At 36.9% G+C, this 23,879-nt stretch overlaps 2 long non-coding RNA genes across 3 annotated transcripts in view; both read left to right on the top strand.

The window, feature by feature from the left end:
* Positions 1-634: 634 nt before the first annotated feature.
* On the top strand, positions 635-12,246 carry LOC308191808. Of its 2 annotated transcripts, none has more exons than XR_013948286.1 (3): positions 635-3,287; positions 3,435-6,215; positions 8,620-12,246. It is a non-coding gene; the product is annotated as an uncharacterized lncRNA (long non-coding RNA). The 2 variants fall into 2 exon arrangements; XR_013948287.1 differs by having other exon boundaries at positions 635-3,573; positions 3,693-6,215.
* Positions 12,247-15,928: 3,682 nt separating this feature from the next.
* LOC308187692 overlaps positions 15,929-23,879 on the top strand; it is a 53,943-nt gene continuing 45,992 nt past the window's right edge. The window contains exon 1 of the long non-coding RNA XR_013944867.1: positions 15,929-16,006. This is a non-coding gene — a long non-coding RNA (uncharacterized lncRNA). The remainder of the gene's footprint in view (positions 16,007-23,879) is intronic.

Below are 23,879 nucleotides of genomic sequence, written 5' to 3'. Positions count from 1 at the left end.
GATTTATAAAGCTGAAAACTTGCAATGGAGACAATGGAGAATTTGACTTTATGGGCTAATGTACAGCAACACTGAGAATGAGAAAATAAGATAAAATATAATGTTGGAAAAGGTATATTATCTAGCAAGTGACCTTAAATGAACTATATTTCTACAGTGAAAAGATAAAGCTTCTTTCTTCGAACAGAAAAGAGAAGAAACTGTGGTGACTTTTTTTTTTCTTTTTCCCCTAATGTCACCATGTCCCCTCAGCGGCTCAAACCTATTGCTGTGTCAAATTCAGCTATTTTGCAGGCAGCTAATTTACAAGAACAGTCTTGTGTGTTCCTCCTGAGACTGAAAATTTCAGCTGAGTTTCTTTCACATTAACAGCTACAGAAAATATTAATGCAAGCAAAATTGAATGAAACCAGTATCAGATGATGAGTTCAGATATTTTGTAGCTTTAGGCAGACATCACTGTGAGGGTCCCTTATGCCACACTTTTGCACAAATTTAGCTTGACATTCAAATTGTGTGTTGGAACTCACAGAACAGCTGATATTTTGAAAACATTTCAAGGATGGATGTACGAGCATCTTGTTTCAACTAGAGTTAATGCTTTTTTTGTTTTGTTTTGTTTTGTTTTGTTTGTAGTTAATATGCTGCTTTTCTAAATTCCCTGGCTTCCACATTACTCTAGTACTCACAGAAGTAAGTTTATGATTGTGGTAAGTAGAGAGAAAATATCTCTCTTCTCATTGTATGTATTTTGTTTTAAGCCTGTTCTCATCTCCAAATAAGCAAATATCTGCAGAACCTTCCAAGCTATAGTAGGAGATGTACTCCTTTCTCCTTTCTCAGGTAAATAAATTTGTCTCCTGAAAAATGATTTTTTCAGCCTTCAGCTTCTCAAGAAACTTAGGATGTTGTTCATGTGTAAAGCAGTGTCAGCCCTTAAATTTCAAATCAGTCATCTAATTTTCTGTAACTCTTGCTTGCAAGGAATATGAGAAGCAGTACAACTTTGCATGGAAGTCTTGTTATTTTTTCTAATGTTTTTCAAAGTCCACTTCAACTGTGATAAGAATTAACTTTCTTATAAAATCTTTATTATGATTTAGCTCCAGTTTCAGTACTGTTCTTGGATTTGAAATGTACACAGACTCATCAGCCAGAATGCCTTTCTCTGGAACACATTTTTTTCAGTTTCAGACCAGAAACTGTAATAACCTCTGTTTCTCTGCAGGTCTGTCATCATCTTTATTTTATCTATTTATTTTTTAAATCAAATTTTGTTGCACAGCTACATTCTGGACTGCACATTCAGTAATGTTAGAAGATCTTTGTAGGCTTAAGACATGTCATTACAAACATAAAATGATCAGATGTATTTGAGTCCAAATAGTTCTCAGTTCATGAATCAATATTCTGTGTTTTAAACAGCTCATTTGGAAGTGAGCCTAGTGTGCTGACTTTATCGAAAGTATTAAGTGCATATTTATTCTGAGGCACATACTGTCCTTATCCATAGCAAAAAATGATGCTGCACAGCCAAGACCATCTTATATGTTGCAGGTGCACTGTCTATAGCTGCTGAATTTCTGTGTTGGAGATCCAGATGAGTGTTGTTCATACACAGAGACTGATGCTTTAGGAAAATACCAGCTTTGCTGAATGTGCAGTAAAAGCTGTTGAAAGCTTCAGACTTATTTGCTGTACTTCAGCAGAGTCCAGAGAGCATGGGGTTTGTGTGAGTTCACCTGTGTATGTAAGGTGCATTTGCACCGCTGGTGTAGATTGAACCTCTGGTGTCCTGTGCACACTGGAGTCACTGTTCATGGGCATAATCAAAACTATTTATCTAGCATTGCTCTTTGTCCAGAAGCCTAGCTGGAGCTTCTGCTCTGCTCTCTTCTAAGACTTGTGGATATTCAGGGCAAATATACTGCATCAGGTGTTGCTAACCCTGGGCTGATGCTCATTATTAAATCTGCAGCTTTAACCAAGATGGGTCAATTATATACTATATTACCATCTTTAAAGTGCCCCGTATTTGATTATGTGTTCTTATATACATAAGAATACGTGGATTCATTTGTTCAAGAGTCACATTAAAGCATAAAGCATACTACCCACTGAGGATGTGGACTTTTGACCAATGTCAGCTCAAGCTGGCTCCTGACAAATGTCCAAGTATGATATTACATGCTATCAGGAATCATCTTTACACTTATGAAAGTTTGCTGTTTGACATCATGGTGCCACATAGCTTCAACACTCTTTGCAAATTTTGTTTGCACAAAACTAAGTTATCTTTGAGTTCCTTACTTGAGGGTAGGTTCTGGCAACTTTCTGGCAATCTAGCTGTCTCTTTATACAAATGTTCAAACTTGAAAAAACCTTATACAAGGACCATGTGACACCTGAACTGATCTCTATAGTGAAACCTTGGCTGAAAATGTTATTATAGGGTGCAGCTGAGGGAAACACTTGTTAGTGTTTGCCACAAGAAGCTATAGATAACTGTTATGACCTTGAACATACCTTTCAAATGAGCACGGAGTCATGTAGAAATAAAGACATCTCCATGTGAAAACAGAATGTATGTGAGCGTATCTATCAGAGCCTCTGTCTATATTTATCCCCAGATGCATCTTCCCCCCTCCCTGTTTCTGATGGTTAAAGTGGTGAGTTTTTTTATCTCCAAATGTAATGCTATAGTTATATGATTTTGTTTAGCTGTGCATACATTTACCTAGTCTTTTTGTTCTTCCTATACCTCTCTGAATTTCTGTAAAACTGCTGGTCAGAAGCATCTGCAAACTCAAGTGGTTATCTAGTTATGTCAAGACTTTGCATCAGACAACTGTGTTTTGAAAAACTAAATTTTGATCTAAAAGAGGGAATATAGTTCTTACCCACACTGTTGCACTCATGTAAGGCACTTTGCACAGTAAATATGGTTTAGATTAAATTGTTATTAGGCTTTGTACACCTGAAGAAACTAATAATAAGTATTTGTGTTACAACGCTTCCGTCTTCTGAGACTGAGAAAAAACAAGGCAAGAAACAAGTTTATTGCCAGTTGGATGTTTGTTTGTTTTTTCTTTATTTCCTCTGAATTATGATTCATTTCTAGGATATTCGTACTGTTTTCAACTAACTTGACTGCAGTTGATCATGAGGAAGTAATCAGGTAAAAATGTACACTCTGAAAAGGAAGACAAAGGTTCCTCACAAGAAAATACTGGTGTTTTGGTGACACTGACCCTACTGATGGTCAAGTAATGTTTGCCTGGCTGATGGTAAGTGGAAGTTGCTCACTTTTGAAATCCTGGAACAAAAGCAGAGGGGAAAAAAACCCTCACCTTTCTATCAGTATTCTTAGTTTAAAGAGTCAATGTTCAAAAGAGATAGTACAACATGTAGTTTATATTTTTCATTCACTTTAGACAAATTTAGGATATATGCCAAAAGAACTCTCTACCAAAATTTGTCTTGATTGGAGTGAAAAACTTTGTCTTGCTGGAGCCTGTGGACAGCGGTGTTAGAGCAATGCTGAATACTGGGTGGATTTGTATTAAAGATTAGGTAAGGCTTTGAACTTCCAAGATTATACTTTGAGGTGGTCCCAATACAAGGCATTTTCTCATTATAGGTGGTTTACTGGGTTTTATGTGGCAAACACTTGACATTTCCTGTCATTGCAGATTAACATGCAGTTGTCTACCACAATTGTGGCTGTGTAGTGACTTCAGCCAGGTAGTGGAGCTAATTCCTTTACAAGAATGAGTTTGCAAGCTGCACGAGGCATTCTTCTGACCTGATATTGTAGTGAAAGGCGGGTTGGTTCAGAATGAAACTCTCAGATATCTGTCTGTATTGAGTTTGACAAAAGGTAAGAAAATTAATTTTAAGCCCAGGAAGGAAATAAGGATTCTGTTTTATGAAAAACAGAGACTTTGAAATGTTTATTTTTAGTTCTACAGCAATGCAAAACACCCAACAATACTTAATGAACACACTGGAGAGAGAATTTGGCAGAACTGAAACTTGAATCTGAGTCTTTACACTTTGTGCTTTAACCACCAAGTTACTGTATACTGAATTTCTCAGCAGAAAACAGAAAAAAAGGACCTTTCAGGATTTGAAGAGTCTTTCCATAAAATATCATTGAACTAGCTAAAAAAAAAATAATAAAAAAAAATCAATTTAAAATATTTTATTTTATTTTTTGCTGGTTACCGTTATGCCATTTTTCCATTCAGGATTTTCAAAAATATATTCACAAACATTTTCACTAATCAAATCTAGTCTCCAGTGCTATGGAGAATGTTGCACGCAGAATCAGGGAAGTTGCAGACTATCAGTAAAGCTATTTGTTTAGTAATATTCCAGTGTAATTTCCAGCATGATATTTTGAAATAATACAGATTATGATCCAGACCTGGCCAAGAATCAAGACAAGAGTCTTGCATAACCAAGAGAATCTTTTTATTTTTCCATATTTTTTTGTTATGTACAAAATAACCTGGAATGATCCCCTCTCTGTTCTGAAGCATGCTTCAACAAAAATGTCAGCAATGGTGTTCACTCTTTTATGATCTTGCTTGTTCCTGTAAAACAACTGTAAAATAAATTTTTAAGACAACAGTAAACTCTGATAAAGGAGAATAGGGTGAGTTTTTCTCTACAGAAAACTTCATGAAGGAAAGGGTATCTCTCGGGTACTACCTGTGTAGAAGCTTATCTCAATTGTTCTAGAAGGGATGAATTAGTTAAGTTCTCTTATATGAAAAATCGTCTTATCTAAGGCAGAGTTTATATATCCTTTGTATTTCCCAACTGGGGACGATAAGATTTGTCTTTATACCAGAGCAGAATGACCTGCAGTGTTCCTTGTCTGGGATTCATTTTCTCTGCAGTACCCCATTAGTTTCATAGCCCCAACTAACTGTGACTGTACTAACTTGCTCACAGGTTTACCATGAAACTTTTGAAGGTGATATCTAGCTGTGCTCCATTGAGGTAGCTTCTATTTGAAACTTTTTATTCAGAAAAGACAGTGATGTGAAAACCTGTGTATCCGAGCTGAGACCTGAGTCCCAACATGTGCATTACAGCATTTTGGAGTATTTATTGAAGAAACATCATATTGAGGTCCTCATCATGTAGACTGAAGACCTGAAGGAAATTTTAGGAATTTGAACTTACAAGGAGTGATACTGAATCCAGACTTACTAAGTCACCTGAAATGCTTATGTATTTATGCCAAAAAAAGTTCCCAGATCAACTGATCTATATAATTTCCTAAGTCTGACCTAATCAACTAGTTTTTGTATGAAGTACTTTGTTTCAAGCAAGGAACACAATTTCCTTCTCTCTCTCTCTCTCTCTCTCAAACATGCATGCATCTCTCTCTTTCTCTCTCTCTTTTTTTTTTTTTTGGTCCTTTTTCGTTAGGGTTTGTTCTCAAACTCAGTTCTTGAGACACTAAAGGTGTGCTATTGAAATCAGAATTTCAGATTCTGAAATCAGAGTAAACATACCATTTAATTTCAATTTAAGCTGTGCTGAAACTGAACTTTTCAGATTCATTATTACATTTTATTCCTTCCTGCGGCTTTACCTTTTTAATCTTGGGAAATATGAATTAATTATGCATTCTGGAAGTACTGAATGGTCAACAATGTTGGTTTTCACTTAAAGAACATCATTGGAACCAAAAGGAAATTGTTGCAAAACAAAGATGCTGCCAAGTATTACAGTACAGCAGATTTATTTTGATTCAGCTGAATAGAGGATGTAGGCAGGAGACTGGTAATTAGAACTGTGTTAAATGTTTCCATTAAATCTTAGGTCCATCTGAATTGAATAAGATACTGCTTTGAACGTGCTTTATGCAACCTTGAGTCAGTGTTGGTTTGAACAACAGTGAAGTGGGCAGATCCTTGACAGTTGTCTTTGTCATTATTGCTCTTACTTATTCTATGAGCCCTGAGGAAAGGAGGATGAAACAGAAACCCTCTGGGCTTCCCGACATCTCCCAGACTGAGGAGAAAGCATAAAGAAGTCTACTTGGTGGTCCTCTGAAAGATGGGAAAAACAGCTAGCTGATGTTCCTGCAAGGCAAGGCACAGCACATCACATCACAGAAGAAACTGAAACAGAAAGGATTTGAATAATCCACTCACCTCGTGGAAAGACCGAAGAAGAGTCATTATGCATGCATGGTAGGCACTCAAATAGTGAACTGAATTTCTAAGTGTGAACTTTTGATCAAGAAAAAATAGTGTCAGAAAGATGAAGAGTGGGACTTCCTACTAACATGCCAGTTGCATTTTTTATGCAATCGATTGTCAGTAATCCTTCCTGTGTTGCCCTGATGGGTTGGTTACTTACAGAGGTTTGCCATTTGGGCTGCTGTCTTTGAGACGGATGAACCAGCAACCACTGAAAGGAAAAAAAAAAAAAGATAGTTTTAAAGGTATTCTTTAATGTGTACTAGGTATGGGGTTGGGGGGGTGGGGTGCTGTGGACGAATTCCCTAATGTCGTAATGAAAATGCTCAAGTGCTGGAATGGATTGCCCTGAGAAGCTGTGGAATTACCATTGCTGAAGAATTTACAAAACTTGACAAGGTTCTGAGCTGCCTGATGTAACTTTGAGTTTAGCCTTCCTTGGAGAAGGAGGCTGGACAAGAAAGCCTCCTGAGGTCCTTCTCAGCCTCAATTATTTTATGACTTTAAATTATGATAGATTAAGTTAATGATGTCATCATATGGGTAATATCAAAACTGAATTAAAATATCCCCTGCCTGTGTATTTTTTTTTCTCTAATTATTTGGATGCTTAGAGACAGACCTATATATCAGTATTTCAGTGAGTCTAACCCTTTTATTCAGCTTGGTACTTTGGTGGAGTTAGTCCATTAGTTATATCCAGAAATATCGAGCTTAGTTATTTTGGATCAGTATTACTGCTTTGAAAGATTGTTGATTGTTATTGGCTTTTTCAGTTAGCTTCAACCATAAGATATGTTTTCATGATCAAAACCTAACTTCTTATGAAGTATAATACACCTAATAAAATTTTCTCCATTGTTCATGTCCCAAAATGAACCATTAACATCAGTGAGATCACATTAAGCCATTGAGATCTGTGACCTTCCACCTGCTACCACCTGAATGTGGGATGCTGTGGCACTATCTGACTGACCCCTGACAAAAGCCCAGACATTTGTGCAATGGCAGTATTGACACTGGAAAAAGGAGTTCATTGTCCAGGATGGCCATCTTTTATGAGTTCAAGGTGAAGGGCCTGTGTGAACTTTAACTCCAGACTAATTGTCAACAGAACAAACCTGTGTCCATGTGCCTGTGAGATACTCCAGCTGATCACACCCAGCTCAGTTCTGCCTTCTGCATAGTACTATACATGTGGCCTTATTCCCAATTTGGCTGTATCCACAAGTAGGTACTGGTTACTAGGTAGGCAACTGATATGTTCCATTGAGCACAGTTCCTAGGATATCCCTCGATTAAAACTGCAGTGACTGCTGAGAAAAAGGGCTTTTTAGTTCATAACAACCTAAAACATCATATAAATATTTCTAATGTGCCAGACTACTTGTTTATTTCTTGAAATCTTGAAGGCAATAATAAGTAGCTGGGGAAATAGTATATAGAAACTTAAATTCCACTTACTGGACTAACCTAAAATCTGTTAAAAATATACAGTAGGACATTCGACAACACTGCATTACTTCAGTATGAAGTGCCTGTACAAGGCTGTATATCCTTGTAACATCATACCAACTCAAATAAGTTTTCTTCCCACATTTTTATTTTTATTTTTAATGCCCTTTATCATGTACATTCAGTGGCAGTTTTCTTGAAATAGAAGTTGTACTGCAGACTTAAGCCTGGCACCATATGCCAGGAATATGCGATTTGATCAAAGAATTCCCACAACTCTGAAAAGAGTTTTTGGGTATTCAATATATTGGTAAGTTTTTGGCTGGTTTTAACTGCTTGATAGTTACAGGCTGTTTTTGTGGCCAAGAAATGGTTGTACTTTGAAACTATTTTTTTTTTTCTATAGTCAATCTGGACAGTTGATGGATAATAAAGAATCCTGAAAATAGTTGAGCAGTCACGAAACAGAGCAGTACTATCTGACTGTCCTTTGGGTAAAAGTGACTTACTGATTATTAAGTACCCATTTAAAACTCTTGAAGACTCTTCCTTGAAGACCAATAAGTCCTTACAAAGCTTTCTGGTGAGGATGAGGAGGAGAGGAAGAAAGGAACTGAAAATGCATTTGACAATAACGTTTGAGAATGATCATAGATAACTACAGAATGGTCACATAACCCTTGATGATGCTTTCCCTTTTGTTTCCCAAGCAAACAGCTTTATTGTGATACCTAACTCCAAACTTCCTTTTACCCTTCATATTTTAATAATCTTTGCAGTAGATACCTTCACAGTCTTAACTATCTCCAAAGCTATGTATATAATACTTATTTTTAATATTTCAACACAGACCAGGAACAAGATAGCCAATTAAAATGAACATGCTGCTGCACCATCTCCTTTGTGTTTTCTTTCCTTTGCTCTTGTAGTATACACATAGGATGTCTTGTCTGTGAACCTGACTACAAGCACCCTCAGCAAGTTTGCAGATGACACCAAGCTGAGTGGTGTTGTTGATACCAAAGAAGGAAGAGATGCCATCCAAAGGGACCTGGACAGGCTGGAGAAGTGGGCCCATGTGAACTTCATGAGGTTCAACAAGTACAAGTGCAAGGTGCTGTGCGTGGGTTGGAGCAACCCCAGACAGGAGTACAGACTGGGAGATGAACTCATTGGATCCATTAGAAACTTCTACATTTAAAAGCTTTTTTATATCCTCTGTTCTCTTATGTGAATTTTAACCCACTCCATAAATGTTACACATTGCCTGTGTGAAATGGTATACCATTTCAAAATGAAAAATTTAGAGATGCAGTGAAAAATGAGACATTTCTTAATAGGCTGCAACTATTGGTAGAATGTTGACATTCCACTAAAAATGGTTTAGTTAGAAATATTTTAAGTGTGTCATAATTTAAGTTATTTATTGTTGTGTAGTTATGATGCATGCCATAATGTCGTGTATACTTACGTATTCTGAAGACAGTAATGTTCTCAGGAGTCCACTGTGGCTGAATGCAGCAGCAACTTTAATGTATTGAAGTGTATTTAATGTATTTAATGTATCGAAGCCCAAAATTAGGCTTTGCAATTTTATTGTAGATTATGACACTAAATTTCAGAATCTCTAGAACAATTAAAGAAAAAAAAACTTTATTTTATTCAGGGTAAAGAAATTATTACTTTCATGATGTGTGGAACATCATGACTAACCTATTTATATGTTAACACTGGAAAAAATGCCAACCATTCCTTTGTCAGAAAGCAAAGGAAATTGCCACGTAAATATAAAGGTTTCAAAATGATTATTTTTCTAAATGTTCTTGTAATAGTACTCAACTTTAACAATGGTCATAATTGCACATTTTATTTATGTGCATATATGCATGTACATGCAAAGTAATTAGTAAGCAATATGATACTTACTAAAGCATCATCTCCTTATGTAGCAGTCTTTATGAATAGATCTTAAAACATCTAAAAAGGAGTCCATTTTACAGACCAGAAAAATTAGTTTCAGAGTTGACATATGCCTTGTCAAAGTTTTCCATAGTAATGGTCCATGTTAATGAAACCAATAATATTGCTAGTTGTGAGCTTCTATCCTGTGTCAGTGAGTAGCTGACATTGTCTGCTATATAAAGTCCCTTTCCATTGCTTTTGTGTTCAGTGTCTAGATAAGCCCTTCTTCCACCCCACAGTTACAGTGGGTGAAACCTGAATTCTACCAAAGACAATGGAAAAATCTCATTAATTTTGAGGTTTTGATTTTACAAAATCTGCATTTTTGTCAAATTTGCAATGTTTGCCCAAAGCCATGCTGTTGCACCAAGTAGCACTGAGAAAGAGGCAAGCTTAGTCCTGCACAATGCTGAGGAAAATAAAATCTATAACCGTACTAGAGTGGCACTGATCATGAGTTAATGTACTATCTATCACAGTGATTTTATAAACTTAGGGCTGACATTGGGCTAAAATGACCACATCTGCTTGGGAGTTGGATTATGGGCCAAGTGAGCTCTTCTGTGTGGTATACACGGTGTAAATATATTCTCCCGTTAACAGAATCCACTCAGTGGGAGGAATGTTGGGTCACAGATGAAGACAGGTACAGCGACTGTGTGTTTCTAACTTGTTAATCAAACTTGCTTGTGGAGAGCTTGATCAAAATGGTGAGATTAGAAAGAGAAACATCTGACCTAAATTTTGCCATCATGAAATCACAGTATCAGTAGCTATTGTACTTGTGTACTTTTGTGGTGTTATTTTTAGAACCTTAAAAATAGTAACAAGTTTCCATTGCAGTTTTGAAGGTTGGTTGCTATAAATAAAGGTAACTTATTTCAACACTTTGCAAATACACAATACATGAATACAAAATAATGGATGAAAGAATTTGCAGAGCTGTGAGTAGAAAGGCCCTGAGAGTGAATTCAATTAAATTCTGTGCTTAGGCCAATAAAACTGATTGACACATGGATTAAAGCCCAAACCAAGTCCTTATTTACGAACCACCATGAACTTTGACGGTTTCAGGCAATACATTTTCCAAGTTGTGTTGAAGGACTTTCTATAAGTTATGACATGTAACAAAGGGAAAAAGTCATAGCAGATGAAGAAGGAGAAATTCATGGACCCATGTGGAGTCTCTTACCTGACACTGTAATTTCCAAAGTAAAAAAAATAATAAAATAAAATATAAAAATAAAAAATCCTCATCACAGATCAATAAAGGACATGTTTCCATGACATTTTTATTATTCTGATAACAACAACTTGATATTTTTGCATTGGCTTAGTTAAGTTTTTTCCTATCTGTTGCCTGCCAGAAGTAAGAAAAAAATCCTTAATTTTCAGTCTTCTAGTGGAAAGCATTTCTTTCTGATTATTAATGAATATGTACCCAGTACCATTTCATGTTATTAAGTCTGATAATTTCCAGAGAAAACAGGATAATGGCACATATCGTGTACAGAAATGTTAGGTTATGAGAATAAAGATATTAAAAATATTATTCTCCCTCTCTGTAAAGTGAAAGGTACCAGAGTGACAACCATGTTGCATGGGATTTTTTTAAGTGTATCTACTAGATTCAGTACAGATGACAATCCACACAAATTCTCACAAACAAGCCTATTACTGATCTGCTGGAGGGGGCAAGTCTCTTCATTGGGTCTCTGTGACAGTATGGCTTCCCACTAATTCTCTGTCCTTTACATCTTGGACAAATCCAATCATGGCACTTTAGATCATATGCTACTTGTGATTATTTACATGTAATGCCCTGGTAAGTATATTTTAACCACTTACATATATTTTTCTTAGAATTGGAAAATAGCCTTCAGCCTAATGTGTCTGACTATGCAGGTTTATCTTTAATCTCACATGCCTGCTATTTTCACATACTCCAAATACTTTTTTTAAGGAAACAAAAAATTGGCTGTATTTCATGTTGATTGTCATCTGTTTAAATCAGGTTTAGTTTAAATCTATTTATCTTTGGTTCTTTTTCTTTTATATATTTAATCTAGAGGTGGGGCGACTCTTTCTTGTTTTCAAAAGCCCTCCAGAATGATAAACAAACAAACAAATAAATAAATAAAATCCAAACGATTTTCATTGTGTGATGGCATGTTTATAGTACAAGAGAAAGATGGAACCACTTTTTCCACTCCTGATGTTGGCTTAAATTGATCAAATAATTGCCCTAGGCACTGGTGAATCCATACAAAAGAAAAAAAAACAAAGTTTAGTTGTGGGGGAATTAGCTCAGGGAAAGTAGGGGTGTCTCAAAACTTTCCACATGTTGAAGCCAATCCATCATTGAACACAAATCAGAAATAAAGTAAGCTTCTTTATGCCTGGTGCTCCAGAACAACTTGTAAGAGATAAAGGATATTTTTTGTCAGATCAAAGAGTCTGTGGCAGTTCTTGTTTTATCTAACTGGTTTATTTACTGCAAGTAACTGTAAAGACTCTTTTAAAAATATAACTTATAGCTTGAATATGTTGTGTTGATGCTGTTTTATACCAACAGCAACTTCAGTATCTTTTTCCAAAATAAACCAGGGAAACCATGTTGTTGTGTTTCTTCTTTGTTGTTGTTGTTCTATATTTTTTGTTTGTATGATTGGTTGATTGATTGATTTTTAACATTGCAAGATTTAATCAACTGAAAAGTCAGTTTGGACTTGGATTTGAAAATTAGTTAATTCAAAACACCAAAGCAAAACCTGGGAGTTTGCATAGCAGTCTGGGATTATCCTGTCCCTAAGGGACAAATGAAGGTGGTCATAGTTTTGCAGATTGTTTTCAGGGGAGTGGTAGTTCTGTAAGGCTCAGAATTGAGCCAGAGGTGTTTGGGTCAAAGTTCTTTCTTGCAAACCATGAGAGTTTTGGGAAGGGAGCCTGGAAAATTAATAACCAGAACATGGCTCTTATCTCAAATCTGTGAGACTTGCAGTATCTCCTTCAGTAAAAGGGAAACGACAATATTATGCTAAGCTTTAGAGGCCAGACAAAAGCCATAAACCATATGTAACACATTAGTTGTGCATGCCTATATAGTCACACTCAAATTATTCTGTGCACCAGCTGTGCAAGGTACAGTACATTTATCTTTATGCCACTTCAGCCTGCTCAGCCACCAGTTCTGTGACTTTTGTGTGAATTCAGAACAATCTTTCTACTTCCCAATATTCACTGTCACAACAGGGAGAGGAGAAAAATGAGGTCTTTTCCACATCTTGTAAAAATTGGGCATTTTGTGTAAACTGGCAGAGTGGCAATGGCTGCAATACTGTAGACAAGTTCTTCTGCTAGCTCTTCTACAGGAACAAGACACTTTGGTAGATGGTATAGATATTATTAACTAACATACTTGTTTCCTAAGTTGTGCAAGTTGCAACCTCAGTACAATACACCTGTGAGGTACTTCAGAGTGCTGTTTCTTTTTACTGTTTGTTCTGTCTGGTTTACAGATGGCTATTAAGAAAGTGTCTCTTTTGGCAATACTGCAAGGTGAGAGAAGTCCAAACTGCCTGGATTTTCTTGCCCCAGGTGTTAATTTAATGACTTATTGTGAAGTTATTCAAGTCCCCTCAGGTTGCATAGGAAATACAAAGATACACTCTTGTAATTGCAGCTTGAGCAGTTTAGGAGGTTGGTCCCTGCCAATCCAATTGATTTTGCACTGAGAGAGATTAAGTAGCATTTCAATCAGATGGGACTGTCTGAAAAGATATGTCTGCCTCTCATCCCCTGTTTCCAACTGTGCAGTTCAGCTTCTTCCTAACTTATGTCAGCCAATTCAATTCACTGACCAGCAGTGCTGAAAAATTTGCTGAAAAGCAATTAGTCCACCATACAAGGATAAGGAATGTAGAAAGGCATATGAATTTAGTATTTGGTCTCTAATATGAAACACAAAACTGTGATTTAATGTAAGCACTTCTGTCTCTTTCTCTCCATTTCCCCCAGACATTATTATAGAAACCTGCCATATACATGTGATGCAGCAAACAAGGGTCTTTTTTTGACTTTCATTTCTTCTGTGCCTTGCTGTTATAGCTGCCCTGCACCATTTTACTTTCCTCCACGGAAAGTACATGGTTCCAAGTATTTCCCTTGGGTATTTAGAAATGATTCAAAACAAAACAAAACAAAACAGAAAATAAAAGAAAAAATACAGTAATCTTTCTGGTGCTGACATACCCTTTTCAAGAAGGTAAGTATGCTAAGAGAGCTAGGGCCTTTTGTATTTTAGTTACTTTTGCTCAAGTAAGAGTCTTTATGCAGCAGGAAGTTGCTTCTCTTGGCTGTTTTATACCTTTACATCTATTTTTAATGCACTGCTGGGTATTTTGAATCTGGAAAGGAATTATTATTTTATAACCAATCCGTTTGCATCAGCTACACTGCTTGTCTCATCTTGGTTTGCCTAATGATTTGGTGCCAACTTCAGGGCAGCATGTCTTGTCAGAGGATGTGCTTTTCCTTCTACCAATGATGTGTTCTTCCCCCACAGTATAACAACTACCTGTGCTAGCATACCATGTTCTACAAGAAAGCAAGGAAAAGCAGAACAGAGGAAACCACTGTTTCTCCTCAGTAAAGGAGTAAGATTTCCTTCAATTACCACCTTTTCTCTTTTTCTTGTATCTTCTTCTGTATCCTTTTTGTATCCTGCTTTCATAAGGATTATTTTGCACTTGGAGAGACCTGAATATATATTCTGCACTGTTAACTTCAGCCCTTCAAACATCTGTCAACTATTTCCTCCTCTACTTTCCCCTAGGAAAAAAAAAAAGACAAAGCAAAACAAAACAAACAAAAAAACCCACACATGGATGCCTTTAATTTTCCTTTTCTGTACTGAAGACATAATTTCAAGAGTTTACTGCAATTCTGAGGTTTAGAACTATTTAAAAATTAAAGACGATATTTTCAATTAAGCATACACTTTCAGAAAGGAAGCAGGAGAATTTTTCTCCATGCCTCTAGCTCCGTACAAGCCTATAACACTGTTAAGATCATTATAAGCAGTGAGATTAAGTATACTCCATAATTTAAATCATACCCTAATTTGGTGCTGTAGACTTGGAATTAGAATTTGGGAGATCTTGCCTTTTGCTGCTCTTTTACTCTTACTACCTGTAAGTGGTATTTGAATGTTTCTGAAAAATGAACATCACATGCTTTAATTAGATGTTGAACTCTTCACTTTAGGCCTCTTCAAGTGCTTTTGTAAACTGATTTCATACAAACCAATAAACAGTTGGCATGGATAACGTAAGAGTGCCTTTATAATATAACCACGTAAAAGCCTTGCTAACCTTATATGTTTTCCTGTCAGTACTTCTATCACTGTTCATTTGTTACAAGAGGCTCAGGCCTAAGGAGACAATACTATAGTCTTTCCTGTTGTAATTATAATTCATAAATGAATACAGAATTTTGATACGGCAACATTTTATACAGCAGAAGGTATCAGAAATATTAATTTGTTTTATTTCGTATTATTTTTTTTGTTTGTGTATTTAATTATTTATTTATATAGTGAATCCTGGATTTGGCGAGGAGAGTTTTTCTACATCTTAGCATTGAAGAAAGGGACTTTTTTTTAATAGTTCTACTGTAGAAATATATAATTATGTGTGGGTAGATTTGGCATGAATCTCTTCCCCTTCAGGGATTGGAAGAAAACAAGCCTTTTCAAATACCCGTAATAACATACAGGTAAATAATGAATTCAGACCAAATAACTGCTAAATATGAGAAAAACAGCAATATTTCTACTCCTACTGCTAGCCAGAAAAAGATCAGTGATTACTCGTATCCTGCCAGTGATATTTTATACAGACCTCTCTACTGTTTTCAAGTGGGAGATCAGTGCCTGGGTTGATGGCAGGATGTGGACCTTGTAAAGTATTTCCTACTGAAAAGAACACTTTGGATTTTTGGATAGGTTAAAATGTCATTTAATGAGTTGGATTATGGAAGATGGACTCCCACACTCAGGAGTAAGTGTAAACTGACATAAGAGATCTGGATTTTGCAAAAGACCTTATGAGGCATATCCTCAGGTCAGTGAGAAATCTCACTAACTTCCCGTGTGGTCTTTGTACAGCCAGAGTTTGTGGCAAAAAAGACTTGGCTGAAAGGGGCAGTACCTCAATACCCAAGCCTATGAATGTGGTTTAACTGTTTACATATGGTGACTCTTAACACAGGACAGTGTGGTTCATATCAGAGCAGCTAGCATTTCTCCACAGAACAGAACGGGCTTCTGTGGAGCTTGTGCCTCTTTTGAAATTAGTACTCTGAAGGTAATGGCAACCACTGGCAACATTTTATATTTTTACTTCTCTGTGGGTATCCAAACTCGTTTTTGAAGTGTTTCTATGTATGTGGTGCAGAAGGATGCTAATAGCTGTGAGTGGGAAGGAGGGACTGGTGTGAAGTGTAGAAGCTAAGGCTGACCTGCAGTCTGCTCTAAGTGAAAGGAAGACAGTAGAAAACATGAGTATCTACCATCTAGAGAAAACAAAGAGGAGAGATTTGGATACAGATGGTTTTTCTGGAGATCCTTTTTTTTTTTTTTTTTCAGGAAAAGAGGAATCTGAGCAAATAAACAAGGTTATGCAAAAGCCTGCAACCTAAAATCAGTTTCTTAAGCTAATGTTAACAATCCTATACAGTAATGAGTAATTGCTCGGGTAAAAATGCCAGAATTATGAATGGGGTGCACTGTTAGCCCAGTTGTCCTGCAGGAAAGGATGAAGGGGTCTAGGGTTCTGAGCTACTTCCAAATCTGCATCAGGGTTAGAAACTAAAAAAGAGTTTTCTGTGAGTGCTGGTCTGGTTCTGAGTTCTCACTGCAAAGGCTGTGTCTGTCTGACCAAGCAAGGTAGTTTTTTTTTTTTTTTTTTCAACTTAAAACTTCAGCTAACAGCTGGTAGATTCATATCTTCAGCCAACAGGCCTTATAGCCTTTGGAATATATTTTAGCTCTAACCTGTAAATGTCTCTCTAATGTTTTTTAAATTGAGTCATGGCCAATTTAACTTACTACTTTTCTCAGTCTGTCAGGTACTTGGCCCTGTGTTGTCTCCTTGACTATATGGAGAGATGTAGTGCAGCAGTCATCTGAGACATGAGAGCAGATCTTCCTGATGTTTCTGGTAGTCAAATACATACGCTGCATGTGGGGTAGTGTGTAATGGTAATAGTAATGTTAGTAAAATGGATTTAGAGGCATTATGTATTGGATCATGTACGGTAAGAAAAGTTATGGAAGACTGGGACTGCCTTTAAGGAAATCTAGTGCAACCCACATTTGTCCTGGGACTTCCTAAATGGAAACTGTGCATGTGTATGTAGTGTCTGTGTAGCTCCTGTCATACTGTACAGGTCTTACCGTAACACTGGATATGTACAGAAGACTGGGCAATGGGCATTCAGGTTATGTCTCATTTACTTTGTGTCTGTGGACTCACAGGCTGTGCTTGTGTGCTAGAGTTGCTCTGTGTGTACTGCTTTATGGGTACTTTTCTGGACAGTGTAGACCAAAGTGCTTAATTTCTGCTTAAGTGAAATTCCTGGGTAGGAAACCTGCCTCTGAGATCACGTGGAGAGACAAGAGCACAGACACTGCAAATGTTGTTCCTGGGGAGCTGGAAGTAACTTCCTAGCATTTTCTGATATTCATTGTAGGCAGAAGATAACTTACAGCCAGGTGGGTCTTTTTGTTTGCCATTGTGCCTGTGTTGTAAACAAACTGATTGGACTGGAGGAATATTGAAGTATCTGCCCGCTCTGTCAAATTGTCTTATCATCTCTGCCTCAAAGAGGAGCAATTATTAAGACAGGCCTCCTTGTGCTTTAGTGTATCTTTCTAATTAAAAAAAAATATAGTGAATGGTCCTGTAGTTCAGGAGGGTCTTGGAAAATAGGTAGCAGTTTCTGTCTTCTCTTGGCTATATTGTAGCTTTCTCTTGGTGGAGGAAAAAAAACTTTAATATTTATTTTAAATCAGAAAATGTGTGAGTTAGTATGGTTTGCTTGCTATATCTTAATTTAATCTTTATAGCTTCACATATGGAACCGTGTGGATATTTTAAGAAGCAATCTCTTTGCCCTACAAATTCCTAGTAATGATGCTTCAGTTCAGAAGATGACATAAACTGTTTTAAAACCTGTCTGCGTATCAGGTTATAAGTCTTTTCTAATTTCATTTTTCTGTTTTAGCAGTAATGTTTGCAAAACCTAGGTCTGGGGTTTCTCTATCTGTCTATCTATCTATCTATCTGATCTATCTATCTATATCTATTTATTTATTTATTTTTCAGATACGTCTTGAGACACATTACAAGCTCTCTCAGTCAAACTCCTAGGAGCACGATGAACACTACTGACAGATCTTCCAACACTACTACCTAATAATATTCCTGGGAATGATGGAGGGGGAAAATGGGAGGTGAATGAATTTACTGCTGTGCCTGTATGAGCACCAATCTCAGGCAATCTGTAACAAACCTTCCTTTCCTAGAATTGATGTTTTGAGGTTAAAGGTTGAAAAACATTCCAGAAACAGAGTCTGAAATGAAAGTTGTTCCTTTGTGTTTTCCTAGCTGGAATCAAGGAGAGTCTATTGTCCATCATGTTTTATTTATTTATTTGCATACATTATCTATATCGCAAAACTGTTCTTCTTTCATCCCTGTAATAGCAGGCCTAAGTAGTTTGCTTGACCTTTAATGAAGGTTTGTGGGAGGGAAAAATGCCAGAGCTTCTGCCCTGCTGTTCATAGCTGCAACTTTATCTCATCTTGTGGCTCAGAAGGCTGCTCAGCTTTCGTCAGAGAGTCTGAAGTGAGGCCCCTCAGGGGCATGCTATCTCTTGGCTAGAGAAGGCATGAAAAAGGAAAAAAAAATATCTTAATGATGGGCTATTCTTCAGCTTTTCAGCTACCAGCATAATCTGCTTGGATTGGGAAAACATTTCCTGAACTTTTAACTAAAAAGAAACCTTTCCTCCATCTCTCTCTGTTTTGTCTCCCCCTCAGTCAGGAAAAAATAGAAGTTAGAACAGCCTGGCATAGGTTGTGCTACACTAAGAAACCTGTTTTTCAGTCATAGCTGGTATTCAGCAATGAAAAATAATAATAATAATAAAAAAGTGCAATGTCATCTATCAGCAAGTTGTGGACAGCTTTGTCTGAAGGATAAATCTAAGATACTGTTTAGATGTGACAGGGTATGCTTATTTATTCATTTTGCTGTGGATAAAACACAGACAGGACAGTAGCAATAATGTCCCTTTTCTGTTAAACCAGAAAGCACCTATGTGCACAACACATCACAGATCTAATGTAGAGTTAGCATGTTCAGCTCTCTGTGATCTCAACAGAAAGTCCAGAATGTGCATCTTGCTTTGAAGAGTCAGTGACCATTATAGTTATCCCTGTGTCATGATCATAGTAATTACCCCCAAGTATTTTAGAGCATCAGAAAAAAAAGGTTTTAATGCTGTGCAAACAAAGCTATTGCACAGTGGCAATTCCTACCATTGCCAGTTACTAGGGGTCAGCTCTGCCTAGCCATGCTCAAACTGACCAGTGTTTCACTCCAGCTCTTGGGCATCATTTGAATAACAATGTCAAAATGGGTTGTCGTTTTACTCTCTATTCATAGAATTCCGTCTGTTTTTGCATTTTATTTCACACACATTTATTTCCATATATTTTATTTCAGCTTCTAATTAATGGCTTCTAGCTTGCTGTTAAGCTTGGGGGAATTCCCACTGCTCTCTGCTGTGGTACTAGCTCTTTCATATCCTGGTGCTGGTCCAGAATAATAAAGCATTCAGCAGCAACTACAATATCCCACACTTGTTTTTTTCTGTCTTATGTGTGCTCAGCTGGTATCCTTCTCATAATATGAAGGTTTTTGTTACTCTGACAGCTTAGCAAAAGTAAAAAAGCTGCAAAAGCAACTTAGTAAAAGCAAAAGAAAAACAAACAAAAATAATGAAACAAACAAGCAAACAAAAAAAATCTTTCATCCAGTCTGATGTCCACTTTCTCCCTGTTTCGCATCATGTGCAGCATTGTCCCAGTCCTAGCAGCAGCAGCATATCTTCTGTGCTGGTGCCTGATATTACCAGCATTGCTTTAAAGTGTACATGACACTTTCATGACCACTGATTATTGGTTAGATAATATTAACAATTAGCTTTTTGAGTCTTTTACACTGCCTTACATATTGGCCTCTTATTCCGTGCTATAAAATTCAGATATGGCTCAAATTACCTTATGGCAGAGGAGACATGGGCTGTCTGTTTGTGAATACCAGTTTCAAAAACATATGGAACATTAAAAACTGCTTGTTAACTGTGGGGAGTTTGGGTTCAACGTTTAAGGCAAAGCAACATAGCAATTCCAGGCAAGTATGTTTGACATAAGGCAAAACTAATTCCCTAAGCAGAGATATTAGCACACCTTACCATTTAGGCTAATTGGCCCTGCTGCTTGCTTGAATGGCTTAATAGTGCTTGTTGAGAATAAGAGGCCAAAACTTGACCATATGCACTAACAAATGTTGTGGTAACTCCCATGTCTTCCTGCTGTATGCTTGTTAAGAAGATTAGTCAACATAGCTGATTGCAAATTTTGCATGTTTGGGGCCCACGTGAGGGGATTTGATTCACATAATGTAAACAAGACCGCTGTTAAAGTAACTCTGTGTTCAGCATGGATAAGATGGGAGAGATCTTGAGTACTTAATGAGAAAGGACTGTTCCTGTGACCCCTATTTCCTTTCCTTTTAAAAGTCTGTGGGAGAGAACTTTAAGGATTAGGCCTAAATTCATTAGGAACATTATTCTCCCAAGTCATTATCAAATTAAACTCTATAGCATGACTCCCAGAATGACTTAGTATGTCTTCTATGGAGACAAACTCTCCTCTGATCCAGTAATTCATGTATCATCAACACAAACTGTTCAAGTATCAGTAATGTTATATCATCTCATGAATACAAAGAACACTGCCTGAGACAAAGTTGGTCCTAGGCCATAGAAAGCCCACAGTATTTTTGTATAGAAAACGTATATACATTTCTTAGGCATTTTGGCAAAAGTTCCACAGCAGCAAAAGACAGACTAGGGCTATAAGCAGGAAACATATTAAAGTTATGGAACGAGCTGTTCTCTTACTGACAGCATCAAGTGCAGAGGGGCATATTTTGGATGAAACTGAGGGGCACAGTCACTGTTCCCACCACATAATGATGACTAAGTTTTGTTAGGGGAGCTGCTGTTGATCAGTTTGTGCATTTTGAACAAGCTCTGGATATGTGGGTAAAATATTAAAATGAAGGTAAGGTTCATGGATTCTGAGGAAAAAAAGGATTTGTCTCAAAAATGCCCAGCATTCCTTCCCTGTACACATCCCCTCTATTCTTACACTTCACCATGGCAAAACGTAGCAACTAGTGGTGGCAAAAAGGCTGAACAGCCTTCAGGGGGAGTAGTGGGAAGAGTCAACAGAGACAGCATCAGGGAGTGCATGGTTGAGTCTCTAGATATGCTTGTCTCCACAGGTGAAACTTGACTACCAATTTCTCTCTCTGAATGACTGTCAGAGAGTCTTGTTAAAAATAAATACTGAGAATTTGTCTTTTTGCTATCAGTAGAGATATGGCACTTGTTCCCTTTCTTAAAGTTGCAAGTGCTTTAGGACACTGGTATAGTGTTGTCTGGCTGTGTGGAGAATGCTCTCCTGCCTGTAAGCCCATGCACCTATGCATTAAACAAGCAAAGTTTAAGTTGCATGGATTCACCTTAGTGCTGAAACATTAAATTGAACTTGGATAGGGAAACTGAGGATTTGGTGTAGATACAAGTGTACAGGGGTCTGCTTAGGCACCTCTGTCCACCATGAATGCTGCCTATTACTAAGGCTCTGTATTTCCTGCTCGTGGACAACTGTTACAGGCAATCTTTTTCTCCTGATGTGGGGGCAGCTCTTTGATCTAAAAATTTTGCCTATCCCTTTGTTAATCCAGCATACATCCCAGGACTCAGAGCCACACTAGCAAGATGATATTTACCATGTAATTATCCTCTTCCTCCTCCAGTTTCCCCAGCCCCTTCCTTCCTCTGCAGTTCCCTGGCAGGAAGGTATGGCTCATATGGGAAACTAAGTCCTTTGTGTCTGTGGCTGCCTTTTCTTTCTGCATTTGAACAGGCCATGGCATAAAGGGAGGCTGTCATTGCCATAGCACTGCACCAAAACCAGAAGTCCCAGTGGGCTGCAGTGGCAATTCCCCTTAACTTCTTGCCTCAAGGTTGTGTCTCTATGGCATATTTTCCCATTCTGCTCCCTGCAGATGCTTCATTTTTTCCACTTAAAAAAAAAAAAAAAAAAAAAAAAAAGAAAAAAAAAATTGTACATGGTAAATTTCCAGCAGGAATAATCTCACCAGTTAGGACTTGTGATCACCTGCCTGTTTCCCCACTAAGAAACATTTTAATAGCATCAAAAGGTAGTGGCTGATTTCTGAGTACCAGGATATACAGCACAACAAAAGAAGAATTTTAAACTATAATTATGAGGTCCAAATCTTTGTTGTTAGACTATATTGTTTTTCAAACGGGCTGAATATAAGGCATATTGGTACTATAATCTTATAAGCACACATAGCAGGAATCCTATTTTTGAAGATTGCCCACAGAATCACTGAAAGGTGAAACCAAGATACACAGAATTAATTCCCTTTTCTGCTACTAATTCAAAGAGTGTCCTCCTATGGACAAATGTTATCCACTTATTGGTTTTTATATCTCACACACTTACAGCAGTATTAGGGTAATTGTTTCACAAAGCAGTAAGCCAGCAAACCATTTTAAAAGTATGTCTAAGATTTCTAATGTATTTATTTGTGCATATATATATTTGACATGTTTTTATATATATATATTTAATGTTTCTTTTTTTCTTTTTTTTTTTTCTTTTTTTTTTCTTCTTTTTTTTCTATGTCATTGCTGTAAGGGTAAACCCAAGTGTTGGAGTATTACTTAGCACCAGGCACAAAAACCTGATTCCAAGTAATCTGATTAAAGCACATATTTCTCTGGAGATAAACTGATTTGATTTAGGGCCTTAGCTACATGGGAAAGAATATGGGATAAATCCTCTAGGCTCCAGTCCTGCAGGCATTTTCACACAAGCATAATTGCTTGCAGGGGAAAGCTTTGAGTTAGGCCTAAAAGTCATAAAAAACATTTACTTCAGTAACTCTATAAACAACACCAGCCAAAGAGAAATTAAAAATCATCTATAAAAGAATGACACTTATCTAAAGATCAAGAGCTAAATAAACAACTTGTTGGGTGACATCTCTCAGATTAATGATTGGTAATAAAAGGAAAAAAGATTTTAGAAGCTTAGAGTTTCTGGATTCTTTCCACATCATTTTTCTTTTACACATGTTAAATGGAGGCAGATTCACTGGTTTAATATCTGCTAGTGGCATTGGGTTTAAATTAATGCTGGTTGTCTACGTAACTTAGAGCAAAATGGAAGTTCTGTAAGACTAACATCTGTGATGACATCAAATCATGTCTGTGATGTAAATCTCAAATAATGTTCTGTGTTTGCTTTCTCTCAGCACATTAGTTATAGTATCAAGTATTCTTGATTTGCAAGCAAATATTATTGCATATTGGATTACTGGGCTTGAACTGTCTGTTTAGTTCCCCCAAATACTTGCCATCACTTATTTTTTTTTATGGTGAGTGGTGTGCTGTAGTGTGGTTAATGTGGATTGTGAAATACAAAAGATGTCTTCCCTATTACTGCATTAAGTTTCTAGCTTACAATCTAATTTTATTGCCAAAAGCTACGTTTACAGGCCAATTCTTTTTTAAACACTTTCTCTGTATGAAAAAAAAAATAAAAAATTGAAGTAGGATCATTTTTTCTTGTTAAGAGAATTTATTGTTCTTTTCTGTTTAAGAGATTTTAGTTTGAGGAGATTATTTCACAAAAATATAAAGTCAGACTGCAAAAAGATGCAAACTCTGATCTTGGCTATGAGTATTTAAATTCTGTTGACTCTAGCATATGTCTATGTAATATTTTTTCTGGCTAAAGGAAAGGCCACCCTCAAAAGTAGTGCTTTGAGCAATATACTGCTT

The sequence above is a fragment of the Anser brachyrhynchus genome (assembly GCF_964034855.1).
Source record: "Anser brachyrhynchus genome assembly, chromosome: 1".
Lineage (NCBI taxonomy): Eukaryota > Metazoa > Chordata > Aves > Anseriformes > Anatidae > Anser > Anser brachyrhynchus.
This window is presented reverse-complemented; position numbering and strand designations above follow the sequence as displayed.